Raw genomic sequence first — 20,633 nt, 5'->3', positions numbered from 1 at the left:
GTGCAGGAGCAGGAGCAGAATTCTGACAGGGAGATACTGCTCAGAGCTCTCATTTCTCACTGCTGGGATGTCTCTGCAGGACTGCAGAGTTCCTGCACAGGGAACAGCTCAGCAGCTGCTTGTGTTTTCTGGATTTGGGGGAACCTTTTCCTTTCTCCAGGCTCCCACAGACTTTTGCTAGGGGGAGTGATATTCTGGGGTTTATGATATTTGATGGGTGAGTAGGAATGGCCAAAACTCCAACAGCACCTGTTCAAAGAGGGAGGGATGTGCAGGGACAGCAGGGACCCCTGAGGTCTGAGTTGCACCCTCAGCACAGGCACCAAAGGACATTTGGTTCCCTGGAAAATGGAGCAGGACCTACATCCAGCTGCGGGGGGTTGCACTGGGGAGGGAATTTAGAGAGACGAAGGGAGGGATCAGCGCCGGCTGGGAACACAGGAGAGCAGAGGGACATGACTGGGATGGGACATGCAGGTTTCCCTGCCCATCCCAGCCACTGAGGTTTAGAGCTCTGCCCATCCCCAGTCCAGTGTGCAGTTGTCACTGAGAATGCAGGAGAGTCCCAGGGGACAGATTTGGGCTCTCCTGATCTGGTCAATCAATTAGTGACTTAATAGAGTGAAATGAAGGGGAAAATGTGGGGGAGTGGCAGTGGCATAGGGCAGGGCATGGAGGGGCCCTGAAAGGAGCAGGGAATGAGAGAGAAGGGAATGTGGGAGCAGGGAATCAGGGGCTGTGTTGGGGCTGTCTCCAAAGAAAATTTTGCCTGGAGAGGGATTTTTCTTTATGGAGTTCAGAAATAATCCTGCTGCAGTTGCTTCCTGTGTGTGAGTTTCTCCTCCTATCTCTGCAGAGGAGTTAATCTGATGATGGCAAATGAGCCTTGCTGCAGAGGAATTGTTTGTGTCTGTGTCCAGTTTGATATGGGAACAGATCCAGATGCCCCTCTGGGGTCAGCTCTTCCTCCCTCTCCTCCTTCTCCTCCTGAGGCAGTGCAGACCCTCTGGGAAGGTGCAGGATGTTGTAAAACCAAAGGATGGGACACTTTACATCTTGCAGCAGAATTTTGCTGGTGCTGAGTTGCTCTGCTGCAAAAATCTCGATTCCTGGATTTCAGGAGCTGCTGTGTCAGCTTTTCAAAGAAGCATCTCAAATTGACTGCTGGGGAGGAAGAGAGGTGGGAGATTGGGAAGGAATTCTGTACTCTGAGGGTGGCAGGCCCTGGCACAGGGTGCCCAGAGCAGCTGTGGCTGCCCCTGGATCCCTGGCAGTGCCCAAGGCCAGGTTGGACACTGGGGCTTGGAGCAGCCTGGGACAGTGGGAGGTGTCCCTGCCCATGGCAGGGGTGGGATGAGATGAGCTTTGAGGTCCTTCCATTCCAGGTCTCTGTGATTCATAGATTCAGTGCCCTCCCTCTTGGTGGCTGCTCTGGGGTTTAAATCAGCAAATGCAGCTGAAAGTTTGGGTGGAAATTTGATGCACAGAGCCAAAGATGGAGAACTGCAGCTGGACCATTGCACCAGGAACCTTCTCTTCCACCAAACAAATAATCCCACAGTGCTGCCTTGTTCTGGGCAGCACTTTTTGGTTTTTGAACCTGAGATATCTTCAGGTGATTTCCGCAGGAAAAAAAAATCCATGCATTTAAAATATCGATAATTTCTTGGGTTTTTCCAGCTGGAAAAGTGAAGGAGAGGTTGGAAACTTTGGCATTGATTATCCTGCAAAACCACTGCAGTGTGAGCTGGGAGCCAAGGCAGAGACCTTTCCTGGGACACCCAGTTGCAGTCATTGTGTTCACCAGTGCCCCTTAACTCCAGCATCCTGACTGTATCCTCATTTCAGGAATTAAATATCTCCTGCCACAGCTGCTCCTGCAGTTTTGGTCATGGTTTCCTCATATCCATATTTAAAAGGTGAGGTTTTCCATGGGAGGGTGCAGGTGGTTGGAATGAAGTTCATCCCAAAAAACTCGGGACACCTCTCAGTGACCTTTAGCTCATCCCAAATATTCTGGGACTCTCCAAGAGTGTCTTTTAGCTCCTCCCAGATAACCTGGGACACCCCCAGGGTGTCTCTTGGAGATATCAGAGAGAAAAAGTCACTTCCAGGGTTCAATTCAAGGGATCTGCTTTGGGCATCGGCCTCAGGAAGGGATAAATTTTACTTCAGAAATGCCATTTTTACTGCATTTAGTAAAAAAAAAAATGTGGGGGGAAGTGGCTCAGGTGGAGCTGTGTGCACTGGGGACAGTTAAATGTCACCTCATGGGTCCCAGCAAGTCTTTCAAGGCCTTTTTGATTTAAGTTCCAGCTCTGTGGTGCTGTTATCAGTGGAAAGGGAATAGTTCTGCTGCCTCATTTGAACCTCCCTTTGCTGCCATGGATTCCCCTGTTGCTCTCCATGGATTTGTGGCAGCACAGGGAGAGCTGAGCCTGTGCAGGGATGAATCCATGTCCAGACACTGCTCCCTGTCCTTAGGCCTGTGTCCAGATGTGCTGGCACAGCTGGAGCAGATGTGAGCCCTGCAGGAGTTCATGCCCCGGACCCTAGTGGCACAGCTGTCTCTGTGGCTCTGCTGGAACCCTGTGTAGAGGATGAACCCACCACAGCAATTCTGGGAGGCCTCACATTCATCTGCCTGTGAAGGGACCTCCTTTCCACCCCTACATTTTCCCTGAAACAAAATCCACCCTCCCAAATCTCCAGGGCCGAGTTTACAGGTCAGCACTGGAGACAATGGAGATGGCAAATTTTTGGAAGCAGCAAAGCAGGAGAAGGGCAATATTTCTTTGCATAGCTGTGGTTTGGAGCTTCAAGCAGCACATTCAGCTCTCAGAAATGCCCTGCAGCTTTGGTTTAGGGTCTGTTTAAAGCAGGCAGTTGATATCCAGAGGGTTCCTGCCTGCTGGGTTCAGGATCTGGCTGTCCTGGAAGGTGTGACTGGGCTTTGTGCACCCTCTGCAGCACTCAGGGACACTTCCTCCAGCAGCTCTCATGGTCCAGAGGTCCTTCTTTCTTTGCCAGTTTATTTATAAACTCAGTCTCCAGCTCCAGGCCTTTGTTGAGGAGTGTTTTTTTCTCTTGCCTGATGTATGAAATAGGAACTGTGCTGTGGATTTCTCAGGGATTTTCTTAGAAGTGTCAGGAGCAGCCTGTAGGAAAGATGAATGTGTGAGAGTATCACCTGATGGGTGCATGGCACAGGGCTCAGAGAGGCTTCCTGCCTTTTTGTGGACTCCTTCCTGAGGGCATCAGAATTCCCAGCACACCTAAGGACCAGGATCCACTCCTGGTACTGGTTTTCTTGGAATTGGGATAATTTTTCCTTTGGAAAGGTCTCTTTGGGTGATGGAGCAGAGGTGATGAGTTTCAGGCAGGGGCAAACCCCAAACCCCCTCACTCCCAGTGTCAGGAAGGAGTTTCTGTCGGAGAGGATGCTCCAGCTGCCTTAAATAACAATCCAGAACTCAGGATCATCCATCCATCCATCCATCATCCATCCATCCATCATCCATCCACCCATCATCCATCCATCATCCATCCATCCATCCATCCATCCATCCATCCATCCATCATCCATCCATCATCCATCCATCCATCCATCCATCCATCCATCATCCATCCATCCATCATCCATCCATCATCCATCCATCCATCCATCATCCATCCATCATCCATCCATCATCCATCCATCCATCATCCATCATCCATCCATCCATCATCCATCCATCCATCCATCCATCCATCCATCATCCATCCATCCATCCATCATCCATCCACCCATCATCCATCCATCATCCATCCATCCATCCATCCATCCATCCATCCATCATCCATCCATCCATCATCCATCCATCCATCATCCATCCATCATCCATCCATCCATCCATCATCCATCCATCATCCATCCATCCATCCATCCATCCATCATCCATCCATCCATCCATCATCCATCCATCCATCATCCATCATCCATCCATCCATCCATCATCCATCCATCCATCCATCATCCATCCATCCATCCATCCATCCATCATCCATCCATCCATCCATCCACCCATCATCCATCCATCCATCCATCCATCCATCCATCATCCATCCATCCATCCATCCATCCATCCATCCATCATCCATCCATCCATCCATCCATCCACCCATCATCCATCCATCCATCCATCCATCCATCCATCATCCATCCATCCATCCATCCATCATCCATCCATCCATCCATCCATCCATCATCCATCCATCCATCCATCCATCCATCCATCCATCCATCATCCATCCATCCATCATCCATCCATCCATCCATCCATCCATCATCCATCCATCCATCATCCATCCATCCATCCATCCATCCATCATCCATCCATCCATCCATCCATCCTCTCTGCACAGAGGAAAGGACATGGAAGGAGCTCCAATGCTGCAGGATTTTGGAGCTTTTGGCTTCTCTGGGTACTTCCCATTCCTGTAACAAAATTATCTTTCACTCCACCGCACAAATTTTGTTGAGGGAAATCTTAATTGACTCAAAGGAAAGTCTGATTTTCATGGAGACCAGAGTTTGAGAATGGTTTAAAACAAACTTGGCTTGTTTTATTTCTTCTTTTTTGCTAAAGAATCCACACTGTGAGATGGAAATCTACACATTGCCCTGCCTCCAAAGCCAGGCGTTCAGTGGAGTAAAAATATTGGGGAAACTGAACTAAGGCTTGAAAAATAAGGAAAATGAGGAAAATAGACACTCCATTGCTCAGAAAAAAAAGCAGAAACCCTGAGGTGCCAGCAACTGTTTGCAACAAAGAAATGTGTTTGGAAGAAAATGACCTTTTCTGTGAAAAAAAAACCAAAAACAACTGATTGGGAAAAAAAAAAAAAACCAAAAAAAACCCCCACCACCTTTGGAAAAATGCAAATGAGGAAGCTGAAAAGATCCCGGTGCTGGGGGTGGGGGGGGCTGGAGTTCCTTAGGGTGAGTGGGGAGGAGGGAGGAATGGCCCCTGCAGGCCCTGACTTCTAGGGAATCCTTACAGCTTGGTGGGTAACTGGGATTTTCCCAGTGTGCATCCCTGATTTCCAGTGCAGTCTGCTGGAACCTGGCACCAAAGGCCCTGGCACAGTGTGCCCCATCTCTGACAGCGCCCAAGGCCAGGCTGGACATCGGGGTTGGAGCAGCCTGGGATGGTGGAAGGTGCTGGGGTTGGCATGGGATGGGTTTGAAGGTCCCTTCTGACCCAAACCCTTCTGGGATTCTAAAAGTACCCCCCTGGAGGCTCCAGCCCCTGAGTGAGCCCTTGGTGTTTGTGATGCTCTCCAGGTGTCTCCTGAGCACAGCCCTGGAGCAGCTCCTGCTAGGGCCACCTGGGGCTGGGCTTCTCCTCCCACAGAGGGACCAGGAGCAGTTTGGAGCTGCCTGTGGAGAAGAGCGGTGTCCCCTCTGCCCCCCTGTTCTCCTCCAGCTGTCACCTGTGTGTGTCCCCAGCACAGGACACAGCTGTCCCACCACTGCTGGCCCTCACTGATCTGCCCAGGCCCCAGCTGTCCTGAGCTGCTGCCAGGATGGGGACATCCCTGTGGCCACCAGGGTGGAGATACATGCTGGCCATCCCTGCTGAGAAGGTGGAGATGGCCTGGGTGTCCTGCAGGTTCAGCTCCTTCCTGCCCTGTCCCCCCGGCCATTCTGCTGCTGGCATCCCTCCCCTTTTTTTGGGATCATGCCCTGATTTCTCTGGGCACTTGTGCCACCAGTGCTGCCAGTGGGGCTGTTATGCTTGAGTTTGGAGGTTTTTATTTAAGTTTGTGGGGGTATTACTTCAGTTCGGGTTTTCTTTCAGTAATTTCTGGGCTCTTGGGTGATGTGCACGGCCTGAGGGTGTTCATGGTGCTGTGACCAACTCACATCACTGCACCAGTGTCCTCTGAGCCAGGCAAACCCTTCCCAGGCTCTGAATTTATCAGTGAATTTCCCAGCAGATCCCTAATGCAGTTTTACCAAGTGAATGGAACAATGCTGATCTTCAAGAGAAATTCCTTGAGGATTTTTCTTTAAACAAATTTACCACTTCACTGAAAACCTGTTTCTCTGCTTGGGTGTTTTCTGCACCATCATTTCTCTGTCTGAGGAGGTTTGGGTTTATTTTTGTGCTGACAAAGACAGAAATCTGTGCTCTGAGATGGCTGCAGCCTCCAGAGTTGGCAGAGCTGATGTGGTCTACAGAGATATTTGTTTTGTTATTCTTGCTGTTGAGTACACAACACTATCAAGTGGTCATTAGAATAAATGATTCTGTGATCCAATACATTTACGCAGTTAAAAGAATGTAGAACAGCAGGAACCCAGAGCAACCTGAGGGAGCTGTGGAAGGATCCAATATTTGTGTGAGCTTGGTGGGAAGTGTTCAGAACTGATTTTTATAATTTTTGAGAGTGAATAAGCAGATCTGGCACTGAAGGGGAAGATCTCTGCTCACAATGAACCACAATAATGCTGCAGTTACCTTCAGAAATGGATTTTAGTGTCCAAATTTCCTACTCTGAGCAGAACCAACCCCAGGGATAACCCCAGCAAGGTGGAGCTCATGGAAGGGTTTGGAGCAGGGAGTGGGAGCTGCTGCCTTCCCTGGGGAAGGGATGGTGGAATCATCCCCTGACAGTGATTTGCATGTTTTTCATCTCCTCCTGCCCCTTCTGGGAGTTGGTTCCATGTATCCCCCCGGGAGTCCCTGCCCAGAGGATCATTATCAAACATGTCCCTGCCATTCCAGCAGCTCCCCCTGCGCCCCTGCAGCTCCAGTGCCCTCAAATTGGGGAGTGACAGAGCAATAAAGAGACAAATGAAACAAACGGAGGCATTTGAAAGGAGCAGAGCCCAAGCAGAGCTGTCAGGGAGGCAGCCAGGCTGGGTGGAAGTGCCAGATTCCAGGGTTTTCAGGGACTCTGATCCTGTGTCCGTGAACCTCAGCTTCCAGCACTTGTGTTCTTTGTATATGAGACAATTGAGGCAATATAAATATTTATTTTATGGCCAGCTGGTATGTGGGTGCATACTTTCACAACATTATCCAGGATAAAAGTGCCAGAGGGCAGGTTTAGATGGGATATTGGGAAGGAATTGCTCCCTGTGAGGGTGGCAGGCCCTGGCACAGGGTGCCCAGAGCAGCTGTGGCTGCCCCTGGACCCCTCGCAGTGCCCAAGGCCAGGTTGGACACTGGGGCTTGGAGCAGCCTGGGACAGTGGAAGGTGTCCCTGCCCATGGCAGGGGTGGAGTGGGATGGGCTTTAAAGTTCCTCCCGCCCAAACCATGCTGGGATTCTGGATTTAAGTTAAATTTATCTATTCCCCAGTTCTGCCTTCCTTTTGCTATGTTACCCCCGTCCTGGCACTTTTTGATGCCACATTTTTAGCACAGGCAGAAAAGCTCTGCTGAATTCATGTTCAAAACCCCCGTGTGGATATTCCTAATACCCTGCAGCAAACTGCACCTCTTTTTCTGCTGCCATTCGGAAGTTCTCGAATTCAAGGGCATTTTCAGGGCAGAAGTGGAATTTATTATAATCACAGAATCAAATGAGGATGAAACCTCCCAGGAACTGCTGGTTCAGATCAGGATAGGCATGGAAAATAACCCCTCTTGCCCAGGATTGTTGTTTTGTGAACTTTCAGAGAAGGAGAACAAAGCCCTGTGAGGATGGAGGGAGTGGAGAGAAGCCTCCCCTCTGTCCTGATATCCCTGAGCCAGCTGAGACTTTGTCACCTTCAGCCCCTTCTGAGCTTTCCTCGACTTCCTGTGGAACAGGGGCTCAGTTTAAGTAGTTGATCTGAGGAAAACCCCAGCAGATCAGTGCTGCACATGGCTCAGAACAGAGCTGGGTGGGGAACAGGCAAACTGCTGTGGGACAGAGCTGAAGTGGCCCAAAGCAGCTCCAGAACTGCTCCAGAACTGCTCCTAACCCACTTTTGGGCTGACAGGGGAAGTGTCCTGGTACCCTAAGCCAAACCTTTGGGTGTGATCTCAGCTTGTTGGGAAGATTTAGGTTTTAGGTTTGTGTTTTAATTCACATCTTAATTCATGCTGGACCTGGCACAGGCAGGGAAATGCTGGCATAAATCTTCCAAGATCAGGATTTTGGGAATGAAGGGAAGAGCTGAGCCTGGTCTGTGTGTGCTGTGCTTCTTCCTCCTGCACTGAATTGGGGTTTTCATTTTGGGTAGTTGTGTGATACCTCACAGAATATTTACACTGATGATTGGGAATAACCAACACATATTTGAGAATCCAATTCCCTTCAAATTGCCCTCTGCTCTTAGCCAAGTGGGACTTTGATCAAAGGCTTTGAAATTGTCATTAGACCCAGAATTCCTGCCCTGTTTTTCCTGAATATGTGCCTGGTTTTCATCAACATGTTTTAAAATGTGTTTCACTCAACAGTGACACAACACCCTCATTTATCTGGGGCCTGTTTCTCAGCAAACAAATCAAATGGGGTTTCTCTTGTATCATTTGGAACAGAAAATAGAGGACTGAGCCAAAGGAAAATTGCTTTGAGGTGTTTGATGTGGGGTTTTGCATTTCTTTACCTGACAGCAGTTTGTCCTGTGTGACCCTGGGGTTGTCACACGTGGCCTGGCTGGCACTGAAATACACTGAACTGGGGCAGGTGTCCCCAAGGCTGGTGACAGGGACCTGCAAACCTGAGTTGTAAAGGTACTTCCATAGCAGTAGCCCACTAGTGTGGCTTCCCAGTGCCAGAGGGCAGGGATGGATGGGATACTGGGGAGGAATTGTTCCTGTGAGGGTGGGCAGGCCCTGGCACAGGGTGCCCAGAGCAGCTGTGGCTGCCCCTGGATCCCTGGCAGTGCCCAAGGCCAGGCTGGACACTGGGGCTTGGAACAACCTGGGACAGTGGAAGGTGTCCCTGACATGGCAGGGGTGGGATGGGATGGGATGGGATGGGATGGGATGGGATGGGATGGGATGGGCTTTGAGGTCCTCCCCACCCAACCTGTTCCATGATCCTGGGGCTCATGACAGCACTTTCTTCTCTGTGTGGTGTGCCTTTCTTCTCTGGCAGTAGTGACTTGTCCTCTCTCCAAACTTCCCCCAGATCTCCCTGGGTTAAAGATGATCATGATCCATGTCCTGAAGAATGATCACTCATCTGGCAGCCTGGATCTGCTTTGCCAACCACGCCTCCCTCTCCAAGAGTGTTCATTATTCACAGAATCCCAGAATGGCTGGGGTTGGAGTCACCTTGCAGCCCATCCCTGGCATGTCAGGGACACCTTCCACTTTCCTAGGCTGCTCCAAGCCCCAGTGTCCAACCTGGCCGTGGACACTTCCAGGGATGCAGGGGCAGCCACAGCTGCTCTGGGCACCCTGTACCAGGGCCTGTCCACCCTCCCAGGGAGGAATTCTGTTCCTTTCCCACATCTAGGGCCCAGCAGGTCTCTGCCAGGGCAGGGGCAGGCAAGGAGCAATGGGAGAAGAAGCAGACAGAGGGTTGGGAGAGCCCCAAGCCCTGAGGAATCCTCTCCTGTCCCCACCTGGAGTGCTCTGGAGACAGCTGAGCACTGACTGCTGAGCAGAAATTCAATTAGGGCAGTTAAACCCCGAATCCACCCCAGCCATGCACACTGGAGGAAACAGGCTCCTGTCGATTGTGGTAATCAGCATGGAGTGGCTGATTAAAGGCCATTAACATTCACCAGGAACGATTCTAATCCTCTCTCCACTTCCAGCCCGGCTCTTTTCCCAGTGTTGGATAATCAGTGCTGACTTGAACCCTGACACAGTGAGTGCTCCAGCTCGGGCACGGAGCTGCTGCCTCTGTCCCACAGCAGACAGGAAAACAAGCTAAGAATAATGGGATTTATAGAAGACAAGGCCTAGAATGTGCAGGAGGAAACACCCTGGGAGTGTTGTCACACTCCTGCATCCAGGGACGCAAGAGAAATATGGATGGTATTAAAAATATAATTGCAACAAGAGTTGACAACTTCTGTTGTAGGGAGTTTGTTGCACCTCAGAAATTTGTGGGGAATGTGGTAACTTTATTACATTTATTATGATAACTTTATTGTATTTGTTCTTGTTTTCTGAATATGAAACTGGAAAAGCTCTGAACTTTCCTTCCCTTTAAAGTGTCTTCTCCACAATATCAGAAACATCCCAGTCCTCACTCACCAAGATCATCACAGACCTTGTCAAGAGACCTTAAACCTGCCCAGGATAATTTACACTATCCCTGCCAGCCTCTGGCTGCTTTCAAAACCTCCCAGCCCATGCCTTTTGATAGACATCACAATTGCTCCTGCAATGAAAGCTGCAGTGAGTTCATTCAGCACCTGCCCAATTAAATCCGGGCCTTGGAGCCCTTCCGTGGCTCCGGTCACAGCCCGGGAGCACCTGGGGCTCTGCAGGCAGGATGTCCCCCAGCTCCCAGCTGCTTCCAAAGCCCCCGAGGGCTGGGGGAGGCTGAGCGGGGATGAAGTCCCAGCTAAGCCTTTAAGTGACCTCTTGTCCCTCCGGGGTCATTGTTTGTGGGGTGGCAGAGCTGCTGGGGGGCCGCAGTGTCCCCTCACCCTCTGTGCCCTCTCTGCCAGGCCAGGGCTCCTCTGGACACACGGGGGGTGGGGACACTCCTGTCCTGGCTGCCACCTATCCCCATCATGGCTCTCCACCTCAGGAGCCCCTCACGCTTGTCACTCCTGGTGACACAGTGGTGCTGGTGATGGCTCTGGACCAGACATTGGTGCAGCTTCATCAGGTCAGGTCTTGGAGGCTTCTGTATCCTGACTCCTTCACTAAAAAGGGGAGCAGGAGGAGATCCCAGGAGTCATGGAATGTTTGGAGTGGAAGGGACCTTAAAGCCCACGTTGTTCTGGCTTCTTCCTCTCTCCCAGGCTGCTCCCAGCCCTGTCCAGCCTGGTCTTGGACACTTCCAGGGATCCGGGAACAGCCACATCTTCTCTGAGATGTACAAATTCCATGATTCTGTGATTCTGTTATTCCACAATTCAACTATTCCATGATTCCCTGACTCTAGGAAGCAGGACACAGCTCTGGTGTTCTGAATTAGAATCAGCAGCTCCTGATAATCCAGGCCACATTGGATGTGCAGAGACCTCATTTCAAACCACCTGCCCCTCTCTTTTAACACAAACCTCAAGCAGGTGCAGCCACCACATCCCAAGTGATGAGTTGCATAGAAAATCAGATCTGGAATTCCATTGACAAAGCTTTTCTGTAGCTGGGAATAAATAAAATCCCTGATTATGAGGACTTTCATCACTGGTGTTGCACTTGAAAAGCTGCAGAGGTCAGGATCTTCAGCTCACTGCAGGGATGGAAACATTTTTTGTTCACAATTAGAGAATCATTAAGGTTGGAAAAGACCTTAGAGATCATCAAGTCCAACCTAAAGCCAAAGTAAAGGGCAGGAAGGAGATACAGGAAATTGGAGAGAACATCAAACACAAACAGATCCATCTGTTTGAACCTATCACTGAAATGTGTATCTGAAGAGAAGAGCCTGGATATTGGAGATGTGGAATGGGATTTCAGGAGCTCCTGGACTGCTGGATCATAACAATAAATGAAATCTTGATTTAGACATTGTTTGAGAACAATGCACAGTTGCACAGTATGAGGGGGGGGTAGTGTCAGGGTGCTTTCAGCCAATTGTTTTTAGCCAGTTTTGTCGAATTGGAGAATCTTTCAGGCACAATGACAATTGCAGTGACTTTGAGGAGGCAGCAATATTCCCTCTCAGTGTGCAGGTCACCGTGGGTGGGGGATGATGAAGCCCTGTTCCCTTTTAGCATGAACAAGACATGTTCAAACTTTAAATACTTCAAATATCACTGACAATAAAAAGTCACATTCTTTCAACGTGATGAACCCAGTGATTCATAAGTCTCTGTTCTCTCAAGAGCAGGGGAAGGTACCTAAGCAGGAAATATTTCCCAGAAAATCAGATTTTCATCTGTGGGGATGGGAACCAGCCCTTGCCTGAGGGCAGGCCCCACCTGGAGAGGTGACAGGGCCACAATTGTGCAACCAGAGCAGCCCAGGGGCACCTGGAAGGTGACAAAAGGCTGGATCAGGGAGTGAATCCCTCCACCAGCATTTCCTCTGCCAGACACCCGACACAGAACAGAATCCCAGGGGCAGCTGCTGCCTAAGGAATGAACTCAGCTGTCAGAGGAGAGGGATCTGCTGATCGCCTCCGTCCCTGCTGGAATTGCTGAGCCTCAGCACAGAGGGAGCAGGAGCCTAGGCTTTGGGAAGTTATTTCCACTCAGTGCAGGGGAGAGTCAATCAGTTAATGGCTTTAATTAGCAGTCTTTTCATGTCTTCCCCTCAGCACAGGCACAGATTTGCCCACGCTGGGGTTTGCAGCCCCCATGGCACTGGGATTCAAAGTCTCCCTTGGATGTGTCACACAATGGAGAGAAACCCTCCTTTTTCCAAGAAAACAGACTTGGGGCTCCATTTAAAGCAGCCTCTCCTGTCTGTGGCAGAGTCTGTGCCTGGGCACATCCACTGCAGCTGCTCTGGTTTCCCCTGTTTCCCTCATTCTCTTTCTCCTCTGGCTCCTTGAGGAGTAAATCCAAGTGCTGCACGTTCCATTTTTCTGCAGGAAGCAGGAATTTCATGTCCCCTCAGTCTCAGTGTGTGTGATGAGGTGCCAGGGGAGCAGGACTCCTGAAATCGCAGGAACTGATCTGATCACGCAGGCAGAGCTTGTGGTTGCTTTTAGGGTATGATTGGATCAACGAGATACAATTTTAATTAAATTACAAGGATTCCCAGGTTCAACGGATGCTCCAGTTTTCAGTGTTCCTTAGAAACAAACCCCACAAGAGCTGTGCTTTGGGAAGCTGAGGGAAGTGGTGTTATTGATTGTTGCTGCCAACCCAGGGAGGAAGGATGGCAGGGCATGCAATGGGAGGGATGGCCTTGGGATGGAGATGGCTCAGGAGTGAGGTCACCTGCTCTGGGGCGGCTCAGAACCTCCTGTCACAGCCTCCCTGCAGTGCCACCTGCCAATGGCTCAAAAGTCACCCTCAGGAGCACCTGAACCTGAGTGTGTTGAATGTGCCAGGGGAAGATTCCCTTTTTAACACCAGTTCCTCACCCCCTCAGGGTGGGAAGGCCAGGCAGGTTTGATCCCAGAGATCCCAGCAGTGGAACTGGAATTCTCTGGCACATAACCCACGTTGTCCGCACTTTGGCAGCATCACAAGGAAACTTCTTCCTGCAGAGAAAGGCATTTCCCAAGGTTCTGGACCTCTGGGTTTACTCAATCCCAGGAAAACCTGGAGTTTTACCCCAGCTCCTCAGCCATGCCTGATTTGCCAGCCTGCTGCATTCCTTCCTGTGAGTTGTTGCTGCCCCAAAATGTCCCTGTGCTTATCACTTTTCCTTGCACCAAGTGCTTTTAGCACAGACAGTGTGGATTTAGTGCTGCCCATGTGCAGCTTCCTTCTCCATCTGTTTCTCAGTAGCTTCTGAAACATTTCAGAGCAAAATCTCATCCTCATAAAATCAGTCCTGATAGGAACAGAGAGCAACAGGGCAGCTCCTCCACGTGCATTGTTCCAAGCTGCCTGTGGAGTGGGTAATGGAGAATTACTGCAAATATTGTGTGTGTTTACATTTTTCTTTATTAATAACTTCATCCAGCAGAGCTTCAGAGCTTCCTTACACTGGGAATAGAGGTTGGATGTTGTTGAAAAGTGAGTTTGTCTCTGTCTAAAAACCTTCTGGCTGTGCATTCCAGCAGGGCTGGGAGCAGCAGGGGATGCTGAAAGCCATGGTTTGAAAGCCATCAGGAGGGATAATGTGCAAAGGAGCAGCTGCAGGGCAGTGCTGACTCTGCACACACCAAACCCAGGAGGTTCTGCTGCTTCCATGTTCTGGTGGCTCCTGGGCCAAAGCTCTGCCTGACCAGAGGCAAAAAGCCAGCACTCTCCATCCCCCCGGAGAGTCATGGAATATCCTCAGCTGGAAGGGACCACAGGGATCATCCAGCCTCTGGCCCTGCACAGACACCCCAACAATCCCTCCCTGGGCATCCCTGGCAGCTCCTGGAGCTCTGGCAGCCTCGGGGCCGTGCCCATTCCTTGGGGAGCCTGGGCAGTGCCCAGCACCCTCTGGGGGAAGAACCTTTCCCTGAGATCCACCCTAAGAAGCCAGAGCATGGATTTGCCATCTTGCCTTGTTCCCAGTGGAGCACCCAGGGAGCATTTATTCCTTTTTCCAGTCATTTTACCAGGAAATATTGGTTGCTTGGGGAAAATAAATGTTTTGTGTTTTCAGATTTGATTTTGTGCCCCTCTCCTTTTGCCCTTGGAGGTGACCCTTGTGCCTTGGATTCTGCTTAAGACCAGTCTTTGGAGTCCAATGCATTGCTGGGATGTGTGTTCAACAATTCCAGATAACCCAGACAATGCAGACACCTGGATTTGTGTTTAAGTCTTACCTGAGCCTTTGCCATGGCCTCTCACATGGGAAGACCTGCTCCATCCTCCCTGGAAAGCACTCAGCTGCTTTGTTTTGCTATTTGGGTGCTTTTTCCTGTTGCTTGGCTGGCATTTCCTCCATCTTTGTTTTTGTGTGCCTGTGGAGCTGGGGATGAAGGCAGGAGTTTTCAGAAGGTTTGCCAGGCAGGGAAGCAGCCTCAGTAATAAAAGGCATAAAAAAACCCAAAACCTCCTAAACCAAATCTATTATTTCCTTGCTCACACACTGAAAATGCAAACTTAACTTATTAACTCAGCATTCACTCCTGATTCCATGATTTTATGTTAGTCTTTTATAGCCATAATATCCATTTTCCACTTCCATAACACCCAACAAAAAATCCCCTCCCAATCCCGCCCTCTTTGTTCTCCTCTGTTTGCAGCCAGTCTGACTCAGCAGGAACACATCTGGAGCTCAGCTGCAGCTGTGCTCCCAGCCTTCTGTGGCACTTTTGGGGAGTCTCAGCTCTCCCACACTGAATTTGAGGCAGTAACTGGAGCTTGTGTGGAGCAGTTGAAGATAATGCTGTGCCAGAATGAAACTTTGATAAACAAGTTGTTTTTCCCTTTTATTTCCAGTGGGAAATTGGATGTGCAGTCCAAAGTATTGAATTTCCAAATTGCACATTTGGAAAATGCAATTGTCCTGGAATCCGGTGAACTTCGAGGTTTGGGACCAAAGGGGTGGTTCAGGGGTTTGCATAAAATAACACAATGTGACAAGGGGATGAGTTCACATCAGTGAATGAGCCAAATTTCCATGGATAAGGAGAAAAAAACTCAGGTTGTGTCAGGTTTTCCTGGCTGTTGCAAACGTAATTCCCACCAGCCCTTAAAATGCAGGAAAATGGCACAATTCTCCAAAAGATAAAAACTCACTTGGCCCAACAGTTCCTGGATTCAAGAGAAATGCAAAATGTAGCTCATTAAATCATGGAATCATGAAATCACGGAGTCATGAAGTCATGGAATCATAGACGTAGAATTATAGAATCATAGAACATTGGAATCACAGACTCATGGCATCATGATATCATAGAATCATGGAACCATAGAGTCAGGGAATCATTACATCATAGAATCATGAAATTGTGGAGTCACAGTATTATGAAATCACAGAATCATGGAGTCCCAGAATCATGAAATCATGGAATCCTTGAATGGTTTGGGCTGGCACCACTCAGGAATGAGATCCTGAAGTTTTTTTTAGCAGATCCATGGGAATGTTGGCTCAGTCCTCAGCAGTCAAACAGCAAGTGGGAAACTGGGAAAGGTTGAGAAAAGAATAGGGGAAAAAAACAGCTCGTGGTGTGTGTTCATTTCTTGGAAGTCATTGGGATCTGCTCCACCATGTCCTGGAAGGGAGATGGTGGGATGGGAGAAGTTAATGAGGAGGAAACCTTCATGATTTTCAGGTGGTGCTTCCTCAAGAGGAAACTTTGGTGGCTGAAAAGAAGAAACCTGAGTGGATAAAAAGAGGAAACTTAAGTGGATAACTTAGGTGGAGGAAAAGATAACTGGGTTATCTTTTCTATGTCAGAATTTGGGAAGGTGATAACTAGAGCTGGGGAGGGTACAAGTGAAACAGGAGGCAGTTTCAGAGCAAGCCCAAGGAGAGGATTTCTCCTGCAAGGTGTGAAATTTCCTGACAGCACAAGTTGGATGTGCTGGAAGTTCACAGAACTTCCCAAAATAACTTGGCAAATTATTCACTCAAGGTCTCTCTTCTTCCCTTCTGCAGTGAAGGTAGGGTTCTTCCCCTGACATCTACTCTGAACCTGCCCATGCACGTGTCCATCCATGGGTTATTACATCCACCAGGAGGAAAACTTCTTCCCAAAGAAAGAGATGGAGTTCAGGAACATAAAAGCAAACATTTTGGTTTTTTTTTTCCTTTCCATGAGATAAGCAAATAGCAGCTGTGATAGACCCTTATCTTGAACTTCAGCAGTCCAGACCCCACAGTTCCACCACCATTAGTGGAGAAAATGAGCTCTGATATTCTCTGAAAGACAACACTGTATCTCCTTCATCTTCCAGCATTCAACCTTTCCTCTTCCAGCATTCAATACTTCATGAGGAATTTGTTTCTCATTGACCTCTAAACTCCACCATTGCCCCAGAATGGCCCTGAAGTGATGGATTGCATCATTAGCATCTAAATGTAGGATAAAAAACTCCAATTGATCCTCCGAGAGGCAACAGAAAATTCCAATTTAAGCCATCACTTTTTATTTTTATTGCATAAATTACAATCAGGACTAATGCTGTCTGGGGATTCCTTCTGCCTTTCCTTTTGTTCTGTAGTTAGCAAAGTCTGCATTTTCCCAGGAATTTATCCCATTCCTCTGATCTGGAAGTCTCTGCCAAGGCTGAAGTTAGAAGCAGAAATGTGATATAAGGGTGGGAGGGACTCCCTGCCCTTTGGCTGTGCTGGGATTGCTGTTGGATCTCCTTGGGAACCTCAGCACCAGCCCTGGCCCTGCTGCACATGTACAGGACCATACAGAATCCCAGGATCACTGGAGCTGGAAAAGCCCTCCAAGGTCTCTGAACCCACCCTCTGTCCCATCCCCACCTTGTCCCCAGCCCAGAGCGCCGAGTGCCACGTTCAGCCCTTCCCTGGGCACCTCCAAGGATGGGCACTCCAAACCTCCCTGGGCAACCCCTTCCAGTGCCTGACCACCCTTTCCATGGGGGAATTCCTCCTGGTGTCCACTCTGAGCCTCCCCTGCCCAGTCTGAGGCCGTTCCCTCTCCTCCTGTCCCTGTTCCCTGGAGCAGAGCCCGACCCCCCCGGCTGTCCCCTCCTGTCAGGGAGTTGTGCAGAGCCACAAGGGCCCCCCTGAGCCTCCTTTTCTCCAGGCTGAGCCCCTTCCCCAGCTCCCTCAGCTGCTCCTGGTGCTCCAGCCCCTTCCCAGCTCTGTTCCCTTCCCTGGACATGCTCCAGACCTTCAGGGTCTGTCTTGTGCTGAGGGGCACAAAACTGACCCCAGGGTTTGAGGGTCTCAGCAGTGCCACACACCCCTGGGGCACCCTCCCAGTCCCATTTTGCAGCTCCTCTTGTTCCCCATTTCTGTGGGAATGCTCCAGTCTGGGATCACAACCTGTGTGTGCTGCACTGGGTGCGAACGGCAGAGTCTGAGGGAAACCTGCAAAAATTAAGAAATAAACAACAGCATAAAGAGTTAGGTTATTTTTATTTTAAAATGCAGTACCCAGAGAAAAGCCAGAGCTACCTGGGTCTCCTCACCTGATGAATTATTTATGTCTAATGACAACAATGCTCTGACTCAGTGCTGGTGTTTGAAGCAGGACTTCAGATCACCCAAGACTCACAAACCACACCCTGTCAAAAATGCCTTTCTTCCCCAAACCCATTTCTCACCTGTAGGAATATTTCAGATGTGTTTTCACAAAGCTGCCTGACTTATAATTAGCGAGTGCTCACACAACAAACTATTAAAGAGCAATTAGATCAGGGAAATTTACCGAAGCTGCTTGCAGGGCTGAGACAAGGAGTGATAACGTTTCCTTGATGGAGACATGTCAAATTTACACAGCCAAATCCCAGAAATTTATCAGATACTCAGGATTCCCTGTGATCCCATTAATTTTAGGGAGTTTTCATTAGCACCTCCAAAGACCAGCTAAAAGTAACACCTGTTCCCAGGATGCATTTTCCTGTCTTCTCCAGCATGTGTTGCTTTGGCTCTTGATACTCTGAGAGAAGCAGATTCCCCTTTGTTCTCTCAGATCCTGAGCATCTCATTTATATCCATTCCTTTATTAATTGACAGGATATATAAGTTGAAGACTAAGTTTTATTCCTTCTCACTGCATATAACATTGCCTTGTCAATTCTGTTAACTTCTCTCTTCCCAAACAATTTGAAAATTATGTATTAATGCTGCAAACTGCTTCAAATTATATTTTGCAATGCCTTCCTTTTAATTACATCAGTTCTGATGGATATGGATGTGCACACCAAGAGCAGTTCTGGGGGCTCAGGAATTCGCTTCCCTGCAGCTCTTTCCAGCTTTTCCCTTGGAGAATCAACAACATCAAACTTCTCCAACCAGAGCATCCAGAGGGAAATGAAGGGTTTAATACAGAAAGTGGCAGAGTCTGTTGTGAACTTTTGTTGCCTAAATGTAAATTTTATTCAGTGAACCTTGATGCCAAAAAAAAAAAAAGCACAAATAGGATTTAAAAACAAACAAAATCACAACAAAATCCTGAAGAATCCACACTTCCTTTTACTGGGAAAAAAAATGAGTGAAAAATGAACCTGTTTTGATGCCTAAGCTCCAGGCAGATATGACAGAGTCTTCTCACCTTATCTCCCTGATAAAACCCAGGTGCACTTGACACACTCAGGTAGAAAGCTGATATTTCATCCTGACTTCAGCACAGACAGCAAAATTAATCCACAGTAAATGGGCAGGTTACAGAGGGACCACAGAGATGAGGAAACAGCAGGCTTGGAACAACCTGCTCTAGTGAAGGTGTCCCTGCCCAGGGCAGGAGATGATTTTAAAGTCCCTTCCAACCCAAACCTTTCTGGGATCCAGCACTTCTGAGTTATGAAAGAGCAGCAGTCATTTTAGATTTTAGGAACATTTTAGATTGTTTCTTTCTGTTTGCTTTCCTTTACCCCCTCTTGGTGAAGTCAGCTGTTGTGAAATAAATCTTAGGGCAGCAAAGACTGGGGGAGCCCAGGAAATGACAAAGCACGTGGAGGAGGGGACAGCAAAGCACAACTTCCCCTCGGTGTGGCTGTGCCAAACAGGACAGAAAAGGGGCAGGAAAGGAGCCACTCAAAACCCTCACCAGCCATGGATTTCTCTCTCCTGAGGGATTTCAAACTGGGATGAAGCGCTCCAGAAGTGTCAGAGATGACAGGAGTTGATGAGCTGGAACAGCTGGCCAGGGAGCAGAGATTTCCTGCAGGGAAAGCCAGTTTGTGAGCAGGGAAAACAGAAAACTTGATGTGTGTCACCAAGGAAAGGGACTTTCTGGAGCTGGTGGTGGAGCCTGACCCCAGGCAAGGAAAGGAGCAGGACCTTTCCAAAGGGCTCCTCTGCAGCCAGGCATTGAGGGGGTGTCACCCCTGAGAGCTGGGGGGACCCATCAGGCCTGACCCCAAACCCAGGGGTCACTGTGTAGGGCAGGAACAAATTTGCATTTGTTCAGACAGATGAGCCAAGTTCAAGATAAATCCTTGGCAAGCTCAACCCCTCCCCTCACACAGCACGATGGATGTGAACCCAAATACCGGCGGACCACAATCCCAGTTGGGTTTGAGCAGACATTTTGTCCTTCTGCCATGGGGCTCTGAAGATGTTCCCAGGTCAGGACTGAAGGGAAGGCAAAGGAGACCCTGGCTTTGCAGCCTGCTCCTTCTTCTACTGAGTGTCACAGCATTGATTTCAGCCTCTGTCCTCAGCTTTTTCTTCTGCAAAATCTGTGAATTTTTATTTTGCAAAAGAAGGAATTGCTCCAGCAGATGGGATGGGATGAAAACGCTGCTGTTGAGCCAAGGCTCTTGGGTAAATAACAAACATTAAGTAACATTTGCAAAGGAATTGCACTCAGGGACTACTGAAACCAAATCTGGACTCAAAGACTGATGAAATGAGGATTCCTTCCAGCCAAAAGGCCACCCTAAAGCTGGTGCTGGTGTCCCTCACAACAGGTTCTTCTTCCAGGGATGGAATTGGTCACATCAGTAAATGCTATTTCTCCTGCTCCCTTCTAGGGTGAGTGTCTGCTCAAGTCAGGCTGCCAGGTCCTTCCCTCTCACCATTAGGCCTCTGATTAATGAGGTTTTAGTGAAGTCAGGGCTCAGAGTTTTCATGGATCAGTGACATTTCCTAGTAGAAAAATATCCCTGCTCAACCTTTGGAAGGTTCGTGTCCTTCTCCAGAGCTGGGGCAGAAGCTGAGGACTCCAGGATTGTAATCAGCTGGATTTTATTAACACATTTCATAATTTGGTGAGAAAATTGGATTGGCACCTGCAGAGCAGAGGAGACTTCAGCAAAGCTCCAGATGAGGTCTTGGACCCAGTGGGATAAAGAGAAATAGAGAATTATTG

General features: G+C 49.0%; 1 protein-coding gene across 1 annotated transcript in view; it reads left to right on the top strand.

The window, feature by feature from the left end:
* CALN1 (calneuron 1) overlaps window positions 1–20,633 on the top strand; it is a 94,185-nt gene that overhangs the window by 55,402 nt on the left and 18,150 nt on the right. The gene's annotated exons all lie outside the window — the stretch shown is intronic.

Source organism: Cinclus cinclus, chromosome 22, assembly GCF_963662255.1.
Source record: "Cinclus cinclus chromosome 22, bCinCin1.1, whole genome shotgun sequence".
Classification (NCBI taxonomy): Eukaryota; Metazoa; Chordata; class Aves; order Passeriformes; family Cinclidae; genus Cinclus; species Cinclus cinclus.
This window is presented reverse-complemented; position numbering and strand designations above follow the sequence as displayed.